The following is a 13,738-nucleotide window of genomic DNA, read 5'->3' as shown; positions in this document are numbered from 1 at the left end:
TGATTATGATCACACTTCTGTTTGCCTAATACCCATAGCAGGTTAAAATGGCAATGGCAATGGCAATGTAGAATTAACAAAAGGGAGGGAAGAAGAGAGGGAGGGAGAAAGGATTACAGAAATCCTACTTCTTTCTTTTAGGCCTAAGAGCTAGCACTTCAATCTGGGTACTATCTACCATACCACTCTTTTCTTAAAGATGTGCCCTCACTAACTCTCCCTGGTAAAGATACTAAAGGAGGGTATGCAGCTCATAGTCTCCTCACAGATCACCTCCGCTTACTCTCAGGAGGCTTCACCCTGCCATTTGGTCACTTGGGGCTGTCCACCCACAAGTCTTCTGTGTGGGGAAGGTTGGACCCCTGGTCTCCTCAGTGCCTTTGTAAATGAATGCAACTGCATTTATTACCCAATGCCCACACCCAGCAGGTCAAATAGGCAAAGAGAAAGGGAGTAAGGAATAAGGAGTTGTGCATCAGGGATGTGCTTCTGGCTACAGGGCAGGAATTTCCTGGCTCCTGGTTCTTTTCCTTCTGTATCAGTTTTAAAATCTGTTTCTTTTCCTGATAACATTTACATCCTCCTAATTTTGAGCTCTTCCTGGTAACCAGGTTTATGTCTACCCAGCTACAGTCCTCTAGATTGGGAACTTGGAGGCATGAGGCTCTCTGAAACCTCCAAAATGCAGTCACATAGTAGACCTGCCTCATCATAAAAGGCAGGTGTAAGGACAAAGAAGGAAGGAGGGGGAGGAGGGATAACATGATAGGAGAGATCTTTGGCTAAAAGCTAAGAGTTCAAAGCTCTTGGTGCAATCTCTCATTCTGTCCCTTTTCATTTTTAAGGACATTTCTCTTGCCCATAGCTTCCAACCATATTCTAATGAACTTTCCTATGTGAAGGCTAGCTCTTCTTTTTGTCCATCCTAAAGCCTCTATAAAAACACCAACATAGAAGTCCTCACCACCTGAGACCCTTAGGTCTCAGAAAGGGCCAGTGGGACAGCTTCTTTAGGTTGGCATAAGTTGCCAAGCTCCTGACCAGTCTGCTCCTCTACTCCATTTTCTTCTTTCTTTTTATGAAGTTGCTTATGTCCCTACTTCTTTCCAGGTTCTGTGGCTCTTATTTTCCCATGCCGACTAATATCTATGGCTATTCATCTAAATTCTTTCAGGTAGGAGTACTTGTGGGGAGTTTCCCTGAAGCCTCTGTACAGACACTAACATAACAGTCCTGACTACCCAAGACCCAGCAGGTAAAGGAAGGAAAGAGAAAAGGAAGTAAGGGTCAGGTAAAGGAAAGTAGGAGAGAGCTTCTCTCCAAAGGGCAGGAGTTTCCAGGCTCCTGATATATCTTTGTCATTTGCTCCATATTTTTTTAAGAAGTTCCTTTTACCCACAGCCTTTACCTAGGTCATACTAATTGAAGATCTCCACTGATAACCAGCACTTGGACCTGGCCACCTGCAGTCCTCTAGGATAGGAATCAGGGGGCTCTCTGAAAGATCCATAAAGACATAAATACAACAGTCCTGGTCACCCAAGACTCGACCAGTAAATGGGCAGTGGAAAAGGAAGGGCATTATCTGGATCAGAGGAGAAGAAGGTCAAAATTGTAAACCTTTCAAGGCTTTTGGCCATGATTTCTCTCTTTGCAGTTTAATTTTGCTCTTACTTTTAGTTTTCAGGGTGTTTTATTGTTCATAGTCTTCAGCCAGATACTATTACTAGAGCTTCCCTATAGAGATCTTCATTTGGGGCTCCCTAAACTTTTGGCAAAGCATCAATGCAACAGTGCCAATTCGGCCTCAGATTCCAGCCCCTGAAACAATTATCTCCCACTGGTCCCTGTTGATTAGAGGAAAGATTTTTCCTTTTTCTCAATCCCTGACAGGAACACACAGAGCGGGTGGCTTGACCTCAGCCAGTCAGCTGTGATCACTCTCAAGACACCACTTCATGTCAGACAGGCCCCAGCTACTTCTACTCAGGCTTCTCGCTACACCACAGGCCCAACTTCCAGCCTCCCCGCTGCATCCGTTGCATAGGAAAAAAAAAAAAAAAAAAAAAAGCAAAGCAGAAAATTGTCAAATATTCATCAAAGAGTGGCTCTTGATTACCTGTGTTGTAATCATTCAGGATGCTGCTTTAAAAACACAGATTATTGGAAAAACACAGATTATTGGAAAAACACAGATGCATGGAATTAGCATCTTGAGGTGGGGCATGAGACCCAGTAGTCTATGTTTTAAAATAGTGCCCCAAATGATTTTATATACACAGTGTTGGAAAACACTGGTCGAGTACAGTCATTCATCAGATTACTGAGTCCTCTATTCAACATCTCTGATAAGTGGCCTATTCTTGAATCCCTTCAATGATGAACACCTCACTATCTATGAATATAGCTCATTTTATCTGTGGATTGCTATATTAGAATGTTCTTTTTACATTGATCTAAAATCTCTATCCCTGTGATATCCACTCTTTGATCTTTGTTCTGTCCCTTGGGGCCCCACGGAACAGTCCAGTCGATCTTTAAAATGTCTACCCTTCAAATTTTTGAAGACAATTCTAATACATTCTGCTGCTACATATCTTCTTCAGGCTAAATAGTCTCAATTCTTGTGAACTGAGAAACAACTGTGTTTGTAAACAATCTTGTAAAAAATTATAGGCCAGTCCCTATAGGTCTGCTCTTTGGGCAGTTCCAGATAAGAATGTTTTAAGACAGGACTATGGACTATGGGAAGCCATGGTTGTCTTCTGGATGTCAACTCTAAAAGTGAAAGTGTCCTTCAAGTACCTGTCGCTTAACTTTAACAACTTTCCACGTATCTGTATTGTATGAATTTATCTAAGCCTCCTTGAATTTATTTATATTTTTCCTTGGTTATTGACCATGGTGTTCCCAACCTTCCTGTTTGTACAGTTGGCTGAAATCCCAGGCCAAGAAAATGGAGCAAAAGTGTTTTTAAGAATCTGGCTGGTGGGGCAGTTTATTCTCTCTGACTTTCATATATAATAAACTTCAATAATATGCTAATCATAAGTACTCGTGTGTGTGTGTGTGTGTGTGTGTGTGTGTTCAGAGGAAGGTGGCGAATACAAACATTTGGAAATCAAACTTCAAACTTCTTGGCAAAGGGGCTTTAATTTGACTCTTCTTATGATTATCTTATTCATACTAGCATGTTCAGGAAAGGGGCTGTTTATTTTATCTAAAACAATGTCTAATGTAATGAGGTTGTTTTTAAATATGAAAGATTTGCTATAAAATCCTCTTTCATTTGATATTGTATGCCAAAAGTGTAGATGGATTTTGCTTTTCAACATTGATGCCCGAAACTCATTTAAAGGAAAGCAAAGTATTCTTTGGAGAGCACATTTTCAATGAACCTTACCTTCACATGCAAAATGTAAGTTTTAAAATTAGAAATAAAACCATGTCCAGAGTACCTTGGTCTCTAGGAATGATTCCCAATTTACCCTTGGCAGTCTATATATTGATTTCTACTATGATACAGTTGCTCCAAAGCAATAATTTCTTTCTCAGAAACTAATTGTTTTTATCTCTCCTAAATCCCTGTCCCCCAAATATATATATATATGCTATTTCTCACAAACAAATCTTAATGTGAACACTAGAGAAAACTAACTACCTCAGTCAATAGTGGCCATGGTTTAATATGATATAAAGCCATGGTCTTATTGTTCATTGTTTTTCTTTTCTTGGCCACAAAAATATTCTCACATCCCCCTTGAACTATTTTTGAATTCTTTTCTCCCTCCAAATAATTTTAAATTGCCCTCTTTTTTTAGAAACCATTCCTGATGAAATCACCTGTCTTCTTTGTTTTCTGCATACTGGACTCAGGAGTATGAATGGCATTTCCTTTATTCCCAGAGTGTCCAGGACAGACTTCTTTACCCAGTGGGTTGGAAAATCAATGTTACTGACTGATACAAGAAATAGTCTGTTAAATGTGAAACCCAAAACTATGAAAACCCTGATAGACAACCTAGGCAATACCACCCTGGACATAGGAACAGGCAAAGATTTTGTGACAAACACACCAGAAGCAATCACAACAAAAGCAAAAATTGACAAATGGGATCTAATTAAACTTAAAGAGGTTCTGCACAGCAAAAGAAACTATCAACAAACAGACAACCTACAGAATGGAAGAAAATATTTCTAAAGTATTCATCTGGCAAAGGTATTAACCCAGCATGTATAAGGCAGTTAAACAAATTTACAAGAGAAAAATAACCCTATTAAAAAGTGGGCAAAGGCCATGAAAAGATACTTTTCAAAAGAAGACATATATGCGGCCAACAAGCATATGAAAGAAAGCTCAACATCACTGATAATTAGAGAAATGCAAATCAAAACCACAATGAGATACTATCTCACACCAGTCAGAATGACTGTTATTAAAAAGTCAATAAATAGTAGATGCTGGTGAGGTTGCAGAGAAACGGGAACACTTATACACTGTTGTTGGGAGTGTAAATTAGTTCAACCATTGTGGAAAGCAGTGTAGCAATTCCTCAAAGAGCTAAAAGCAGAACTACCATTTGACTCCTCAATCCCATTACTGGATATATACCCAGAGGAATATAAATCATTCTACCATAAAGACACATGAACATGAATGTTCACTGCAGCACCATTCACAATAGCAAAGGCATGGAATCAACTTAAATGCCCATCAATGACCAATTGGATAAAGAAAATGTGGTACAGATACACGATGGAATACTATGCAGCCATAAAAAAGAACGAGATCATGTCTTTTGTGGGAACATGGATGGAGCTGGAGGCTATTATCCTTAGCAAACTGATGCAGGAACAGAAAACCACATACCACGTGTTCCCACTTTTAAGTGGCAGCTAAATGATCAGCACACATGAACACATAGAGGGGAACAACAGGCACTGGGGTCTACTTGAGGATGAAAGGTTGGCAGAGGGAGTGGAGAGGAGAAAAGATAACTATTGGGTACTGGACTTAATACCTGGGTGATGAAATAATCTATACAACAAACCCCTTTGACACAAATTTACCTATATAACAAACCTTCACAAACCTAAAATGAACATAAAAAAAAAAAAGAACAGGAATATGAGTTGAGTGTAACAAGCATACCCCTAACAGAGAGATAACTAACAGACTATTTTTGCTTATTGGATTTAGGTATTAGATAATTCATTCAATACCCGACTTATTTCTCTTAGCATAATGCCCTCAAGGTGAATTCATATTGCCAAGAATGACAGGATATGTAAGTTTTATTTGTAACGTACCTTAATTAAAAAAAAAAACAAAATAAAGTATTTCTCATAAAAATAATAGTCTGTAACCCAGACCAGACTCAAAGGAAGTAAAGTTGAGAGTCAAATAAATCAGGTTATAAACACATAAGAATTTTGACAAAACTGGGAATTAAGACTCAGTTCTGGAATTCAGATTTCTCTAGGCATAGAGGCTAACCACGTTCAGGGACATCTTCCTTAGGTCACCACAGAGTATACAGATAGAAGATCAATTTTGAGGGCAGCCTATAGATAGATTCCTGCAATCAGGACTGGAGAGAAATGCAATAGATTATCTCTATCCAAGCCCCTCTCTTCCAACAGGTAACATTCTAAACCATTTAGAACAGAGGGAGAACAATGAGTTCCATTTTTATCATCCGTTGGCCGCATGCTAGTGCAATCCTGCTGAGGCACCAGAGTTGCAACCCAAACACAGAAAAAGGAAGCATGCTCCCCTAAGTTTTTGCTAAAAGCTGGGGCCACTAACTAAAATGTTCAAAGCTTTGTATAAATGTGTGGTGTAGACAAGGCTTTAGATCTTTTTTGATACATGCATACGTACATATAACCTCCTCCTCAACTTCATTCATGATATCAAGATGAAACTTTGTGATATTAACTACAGATCTGCCCCCAACACCAGTTATCCAGCATCCCTCTTCCTACTGAAGCAGAAACATCTATTGCCTCAAGATTGAGACTGTTTAAACAGGAATGAGAAGAAAACAGAACAGAAGATGCCCTCATCTATTTTATTTCAAAACAGACTTTTAGAAAGTTATAGCAGGTCAGGTGCGGTGGCTCACGCCTTTAATCCCAGCACTTTGGGAGGTTGAGGCAGGCAGATCACGAGGTCAGGGGTTCAAGACCAGCCTGGCCAACATGGTAAAAACACATCTCTACTAAAAATACAAAAATTAGCTGGGCGTGGTGGCATGCGCCTGTAATCCCAGCTACTAGGGAGGCTGAGGCAGGATAATTGTTTGAACCCAGGAAGCGGAGGTTGCAGTGAGCTGAGATTGTGCCACTGCACTCCAGCCTGGGTGACAGAGCAAGACTCCGTCTTGGAAAAAAAAGTTATAGCAGATAAACGTAGAATTGACATATGATCCAGCAATTTTACTCCTAGCTGTATATCCAAAGAATTGAAAGCAGGGATTTGAACAGATGTTTGTATGCCAATGTTTATAGCAGCATTATTCACAAATAGTCACGTATTCATCAACAGATGAATAGATAAGCAAAATGTGGCATATACATACAATGGAATATTACTCAGCCTTTAAAAAGGAATGAAGCTCTATAACATGTATGAAGCTTGAAGACATTATGCTAAGTGAAATGTGCCAGACACAAAAGGACATATTGTTCCATTTATATGAGGTACTTAGATAGGTGGATTCATAGAGACAGGAAATAGATTAGAAGTTACCAGGGGCTGGGAGAAGAGGGAATGAGAAGTCGATTAATGGTTATAGAGTTTCTATTTGAAGTGATGAAAATATTTTGGAATTAGTGATGATGGTTGCATAACATTGTGAATGCAATTAATGCCACTGAATTGTGTGCTTAAAAGTGGTTAAAATGGCAAATTTTGTTAAATATATTTGATCACAACTTAAAAAAAACTAATAATGTGATATAACAAAACCATTATACCATTTAAATGGATGAATTGTGTGATATATGAATTATATCTCAATAGATGTATTTAAAACAGTTATAACAAAGGGACTCTTCCCTTCAGACAGCTAACGTACTCTAATGCTTTGGAAAATTTCTTAACCAGTCCTAGTATACCTTTTCAGCCCTTGTGACTATAGATTTCATAAGTGATTACTGAAAAGGGATGTAGGCCCAAAATCTGAGAGTCATCCTTGGCTCTTTCCTTTTGCTTATAAATGTTATCCAGTCCATCAGCAAATTCTGTGACTCTACCTCCAAAATGAATCGTAAATCTGATTCCTTCACACAATCTCCATCACTATAATTCTAATGTAGGCTACTATTCTTCAGCCACGGTGGTTTTCTTCCTTCCTTTAAACATTCTAGGATTGTTTCTGCCCCAGGACCTTTGTACTTAGCATGACTTCTGTTTGGAATACTTTTCCATCAGATTTTCACATAGCTACCTCTTCTTATCATTTAAGTCTCTGATAAAATGTTACCTCCTTAATGAGGCTTTCCCGAAACCCTCCCTCCAACCCAAGCTCCCAGTTTAAACTATTTTTCTAACCCTAAGTCATTCTTCATTATAGCATCCTGGAGCACCTATCCGTACCTGGAATTATTCTATACATCTATTTTTTATGTGTTTATGGTTTGTCTCCTTCCAACAGAAAGCAAGCTCCTTGAAGATAAGGATTCTGTCATGTTTCCTGTACTGTATACCTGGTGCCTAAATTGCTGTGATAAACATTCAATACATTTACTCTCTGACCAAAATGTGAATGATGTTGAAGACTAGAATGAATCTGACTGCAGGACATCATCTAGTAGGCTTTTGGGGAAAAAATTCTTATCAAGGTTTTGTGTGTCTAAGTTGCCTTTCCTTTCAAAAGTGGAGTGCTACCAAGCATTCCAGTTAATTGTCCTTGTTAGTTGAGTTTCCGTAAGTCGAATTTTACTTGATCCTTACGGTCAAGTTTTTAGGCTTCTGCATGAAAGAGGACTGTAAATACTTAACCTACACAGGCTTGCCAGGTGAACTCAAGTAAAGTCTAATTGAACAGATGGGCCTCATTCCTTTAACTGGAAGGCTATTAGATGATTTGACTGTGTCAGATAAGAAAAGAAAGTGAGATCCTTAGATGAGTTCTTCTAGGAAACAGAGTTTCAGCCTTCTCACGAAGATCTGGGGGTCCTGTGTGATGTTAATTACCCTGATGCTGTCTGTGAGAGTTGGCAGCCTCAGAAAGAATGGAGACTTAACCCCCTTAGGCTTTCTGGGCTGTGAAACGCTCTCATAAACAAGTAGGTTACTTTGGAGGACTAATGGAGATAGTTTAATAAAATCCATATGGTTGGTTACTTTGGGCAGATGGCCGGCATGCCACCTTGGAAGCACCTAAAGTTTCTAGATGGTCTTCAAGGGCAGCTCTAAATTGTGCATATTGAAGTTGTTGAATCTGCAGGCCACAAAGGAATAGCTAAAGATGGATCAACTAGGAGATGAGCACAATAGTAATATTTTATAATTAAGGGTAGAAGTGGGATCAAGAGGATGGGGAAAATATTGAATGAGCTTTCTTTCTCTTCCCAAAGCCAGAAAAAAAAAAAAACCCCACATCTCTTCCATCAAGAAAGCAGAGAGATTATCTTATTTTATTTTTGTGAAGTACCCCTCACATCTCTACAGAACTGTGTCTGGAGAGTCTTTAGGTTTATTTTATTTTATTTAAGTTCCAGGATACATGTGCAGGACGTGCAGGTTTATAACATAGGTAAACGTGTGCCATGGTGGTTTGCTGCACCTATCAACCCATCACCTAAGTATTATACCCTGCATACATTAGCTATTTATCCTGATGCTCTCCCTCCCCCTGAGTCTTTAGGTTTTAATTGCTCTATTGCTGGGCCCTTTTCCTAATGTTTCTTGGGACTTGTAGACACCTTCATACTTTTAAAGAGCTTTTGTGATATTAGCCTCTCAACAACCCCATAAGGACAGTAGAGCAAGGAATATTCTCCCTGATAAATGAAGAAACTGAGACCAAATATTCTTTACCCAAAGAAAAACAAGAAAGTCATCAGTGGATGTGGAACTAGAAACAATTCATCTTTCTCTTGTTCTTTCTAGTTTCATCTACACACATGACATAACCCTTAGTATGTCAGAAACTATAGCAAGCCATGTAATAATAGAGGTTTGCTGCATTTATGGCATTCACTCTAGCTTTATAGATGCCTTTCTTTGCCATCTTATCTTGGAACCCTTTGAAGTTGTCAGAGCATGGGAAGTGTCTTTTGAAAGTAGGCATAGATTTCCTTTTCTAATTGATCCATCAAGGGGAATAAAAACATAGATCAACCAGGAGATTATACAGATGCCTTAACATGTGCTGCATTAGAGACTCAGAGCATCAGGATCCTAGTGCCAGCTTTTCTCCATTGAGCTGAGTGACATTCAGCAAATCACAATGTCATGTACCTCATTTGTCTCCTCTATGAAACAGGTGTAATGATACTTGTTCTGGCTGCCCCAGGATTGTTCTGTGGATTGTGTAGTAATGTATGTGAATGTGTGTTGAAAACTAATGGTCCACTAGATTGTGAGCTCCAAGAGGGTAGAGGCCATTTCTGTTTCATTCATAAACTAGCTGATCTTCCTACTGAGGTTACAGGGAATCATTAACCGTGCTGCTAACTCACCATGGAGCATACCCATAGATTGGCCCATGCTGGGAAGTAGCTCCATAGAAATAAACACCATCAGCTTCCCTGGAGGGAAAGTCATCTAGTTATGTGAGATACCTATATTTTAAGTTAATCTGTCTCCAAATATGGTGAAAAAGCCTGTCTAGGTATTTTCAGGTAATTTGGCAAAAGATAGGAATTTAATTTTGTTTATAAGATGTATGATCGTCAGTGCTTAGCATGCAGCTTGGCTCAAAAGTTACTGAAAGACTGCTGAATAAATAATGGAATATCAGGCATATTATTAGCTTGTCTTTATTGCTAAGTGCTTTCCTTTCTCTTGGAGGCAGATATTAGATGTGTTTTCAGTTGTGTGCATAGTTGTCAGGTCAACCTCTACTTTCTTGGAGATTGTCCTTTCCAGCCAGCCTGAGGCTTGCCTGAAAGGAAGAGCTATGGCGCCACAGATTCCTAGCTGCTGACGGATGGGAAAAGCCAACGGTGGTCTCACTGCATCTTTCCCTTTTCCAGAGGCCTTTTTGGCCAGCCTCAGCATCCTCACCCGTGGCTGTTGCTCTGTCTCCAGTCTTGACCTATAAGGTCTATGCTTCTTGTTGTGTATTATATAACATAGGAAAGTAAGACTTTTAAAAAAATAAGACAGCATCAAAACAGCCATGTCAAAATTAAAAGACAGTTTTCTTTTTTTAAAACTGCCAAGTAGTATGTACAGCAGATGTCCCTGACCTACTACCCTTAGTGTCAACTCATCTGTTGCTGTTATGTGTTCCCCTGGTGCATGGTTTGGATGTGTCCTCAAACATTTGGTCACATTATATGTGTCTTCAAACAAATAAAATTTGGCTGCAGTTTTCCAGGTATATTGTCTGTTAAGATCTTAAATTTACCATGGTGTTTGGTGAGAAAAATTTTTAACAAAAGATTTTTACATTTTGATGTGTTTCCTAAGGCAAGGGGATGGATTAAGGTGTCAGGGAGGTCTGTTGTGTACATAGCTCAATTATAATAAAGCTTAAAGATTAATGGTTGATTTTCTGGATTATGTCAAAATGTCAGCATACTCTGCATAGGTGCACTTGTGGAAAGATTTTTCTCCCTTCCTGCATATACTTCAAAAGCCCTGTTATAGATAACCAATAAATATTGAAGACATTTAGACCCAGTTGAAAATGCTTTGTGTGTGTGTGTGGTTGTGAATGTGTAAGCAGAATCGAAACGCTATTAGCAGGGACTACTTTTCAAATCAGCATGGCAGAACCCCTCCTTTTGCTGCCTGTGCTTAAAAACAATTAAAAACTATAATGACCAAGACAATAATCAGAGTCTTGTGTTGAGACAAAACATTCTTCATGAGTAATTCAGCTGTGCTTCACAGGGCTTACAATGCCTGTAATTCACGAGACAGGACAGTCCCCTTAGTGGTCTCCTAATAAAGTTCAATTCTTCTGCCTTGCCTAGGGCACTGGAGCAAGTCACCACTCTCTCTACTCCTCTTCTTTTATATTTACTTTCTTAAAGAGGTTTAAATTAATGTTAAACATTTCATTTTTTAAAAAGAATTCCTTTTATCCCCCAAACTATCTGTAATGGGGATATGGCCAAGTATCTGGAAAAGAAATCTGGCATCCAGCATTGGGGTAAGACTCAAAGACTTCATCAGCTAACTGATCAAAACTAATACAAAAAGAGAAAATTGACTTCTTATATGTGACATATAAGTTGTATGTCAGTGTGTTCTTAGAATAACTAAAGTATTTGTCTTAAGTCCTAAAATAATCACTGCAGTTATGCAGGCTCTGGTATAGTGAAATAAGAGATATGATAGAGATAATGTAACTCTCTCCTTGGCAAATACTCTAATGACAGTTTTATAAAATTATCCCTTGAACTTATTGCCTTCATTAACATTATGGTGCTTCATTCTGATCTGGTGCCTTATTTCTTATTTTAATATGTGTCTTTATGTCCTATATACATGGAATTAAAACAGTACTATATCCCTGTCAACTGTCCAAACATATCAAATTGACATGGATTTCAATTTTCTGGGATTCTAGAATTACTGCCTATTCCAGAAGAGAGCATTTAAGTTCTCATAAAACCTTCTACCAGCATGGCAAATGATCGCCACATAAAATCAGAAACTTTTGAGATTATCTCATCTCTGTCATGATGATTTCTGCAAGGTTTCTGGGTGTGGTATACATCTCGTAAAATGACGCACTATACAAGTCAGCCTCCAGACCTGGCCATTTTCCAAAAGTTTGCTTGTTTCAAAAAGGGTGGCATTTTCCTCCCTGTGTTTCTGCCCTGTGTAGCTAAGAGAGGAAGCTGAGTTTAGTGGTTAGTGCAATAGGCTGAGTCAGCAAGTTTAGTTTCTTATTTGGTGATGTGATTTGCTGAAAACCGTTGTCAAACCAACACTGTCTAAATGATGAAAGAAGTCTTTGTTCTCTTATATGTAACTTTTGTAAACTTCAGTGTGACTAGTATCTTCAATGGTACTGTTCTGAAACTCTGAAACATCTCTCTGGGATTTTTCTGCCTTGTATTCTTTTAGAGAATCAAGAAACCAAGCAGTGGCAAAGCAAGCAACAAACTAAACCAAATACCAGGGCCTCAGCAGCCTACGCACACAGGTATATGCACAGGCATATCACAGGTTATACACGACCTGGCAGGGCCATCCACTCAGGTGAGAATAAGAATGAAGGCCTCTGGAGCTGTGCCCAAATAAACACAAGAGCCTTGCATAAAGTTCAGCAAATGAGAAAGAGAAAAATTGTCCATTATGGTATAAATAAAATATTGGACCTTTAACTTTTCCATTAGGATTAACTTTAGAACAAACATCTCCCCTTCTTCCACCATCAGACATTTAATATAAAAAGGGGAAAAATGTGATTCCTGTTAAAGTGCCTATTGGGGGCTAAATATTTTGTGGGGTAGAATTTTCCTCAGCCAGGTGCCTACTACATTCTGTAACTTTGTGAAGCCAGCTTTGTCTGCAGCTGGGCATTACATGGCTTATGTCACATCACAGGCTAAGTGCTTTAAGGGATCTAACTGAAGGGTAAATATTTAAAAACATTTAAAAATAATTATGTTACATCAATGGAAAATAATGTTTATTGAGCCACTGTTAACAACACCAAAATATTTTCAAAAGGTTAAACATTTATCAAAAGGAAATTGATAAAGGAAATAATAGAGTTGAAGTAAAGTTAAATACCATGAAGTAAAAAAAAAGTAAATCTATACTTATTTGAGTTTTAAAAAACAAACAAATAATGGCAAGAGAATACCATCTTATATGATTCCATGTATAAAATGTTTTGGGTGTTTATGCATATAAATGTATAAATAATTATTTGAATGCAACTTAATAAAATATTAATATCAATTTTCACAAAAAAAGAAATCCAGCATCCCGGTTATTTTCTAATACTTTTAAAGGTCTGCAGGCAGAGAGAACTTTGGAATTACTTTTTCTTCCAGTGCCACATTTTAACATGAATCTGTATCAGGTTAAATTTCCAAAACCTAGTGGAGAATGGTCGTTTCAGTGCAGCTTTCCAAATCATTGTAGCATTTCTCTGGGCAACAACAATAAAGCTGTCCACTTGTTTTTTTGGCATATGTGCTTCTACGTCTGGTTGGGATATATAGTTTTGGAGCTGCTGTCTAAGGAAATCAGTTTTCAAATCAAGAGAGTTGATAGTAATATTCCAGGTGTCTCTTCTAGCAGCATGCATTCTGCTCCCTGCCTTTCCTGATGGAACAGGTCCCTCTCTTCCACTGATTATGGGATTGTAAGATGATAGCTAGGGAAAGCTCAGAAAATGAGAGAAACAAATGAATCATTTAAAAATACCATCATTTTAATGGCAGCTTTACTCAGGACAAGTAAAAATGTCTGCAGGGCAATTAGAAAAGAATTTTATTTTATTTATTCCTATCTCTTAGTGGAAGGACTAGAGGGCTGGCCCTAGGCTGTCTTATGTTATTATAATTTGGTCCCTGTAGCATTAGTATAGAG

At 38.4% G+C, this 13,738-nt stretch overlaps 1 protein-coding gene across 3 annotated transcripts in view; it reads right to left on the bottom strand.

Moving 5' to 3' along the window:
- The window catches only part of GRIA3 (glutamate ionotropic receptor AMPA type subunit 3), a 306,145-nt gene that overhangs the window by 44,519 nt on the left and 247,888 nt on the right, over window positions 1-13,738 (bottom strand). The gene's annotated exons all lie outside the window — the stretch shown is intronic.

Source organism: Pongo pygmaeus, chromosome X (assembly GCF_028885625.2).
Source record: "Pongo pygmaeus isolate AG05252 chromosome X, NHGRI_mPonPyg2-v2.0_pri, whole genome shotgun sequence".
NCBI classification, from domain to species: Eukaryota; Metazoa; Chordata; class Mammalia; order Primates; family Hominidae; genus Pongo; species Pongo pygmaeus.
The sequence above is the reverse complement of the archived record's forward strand: the minus strand, read 5'-3'. Positions and strand labels throughout refer to the sequence as shown.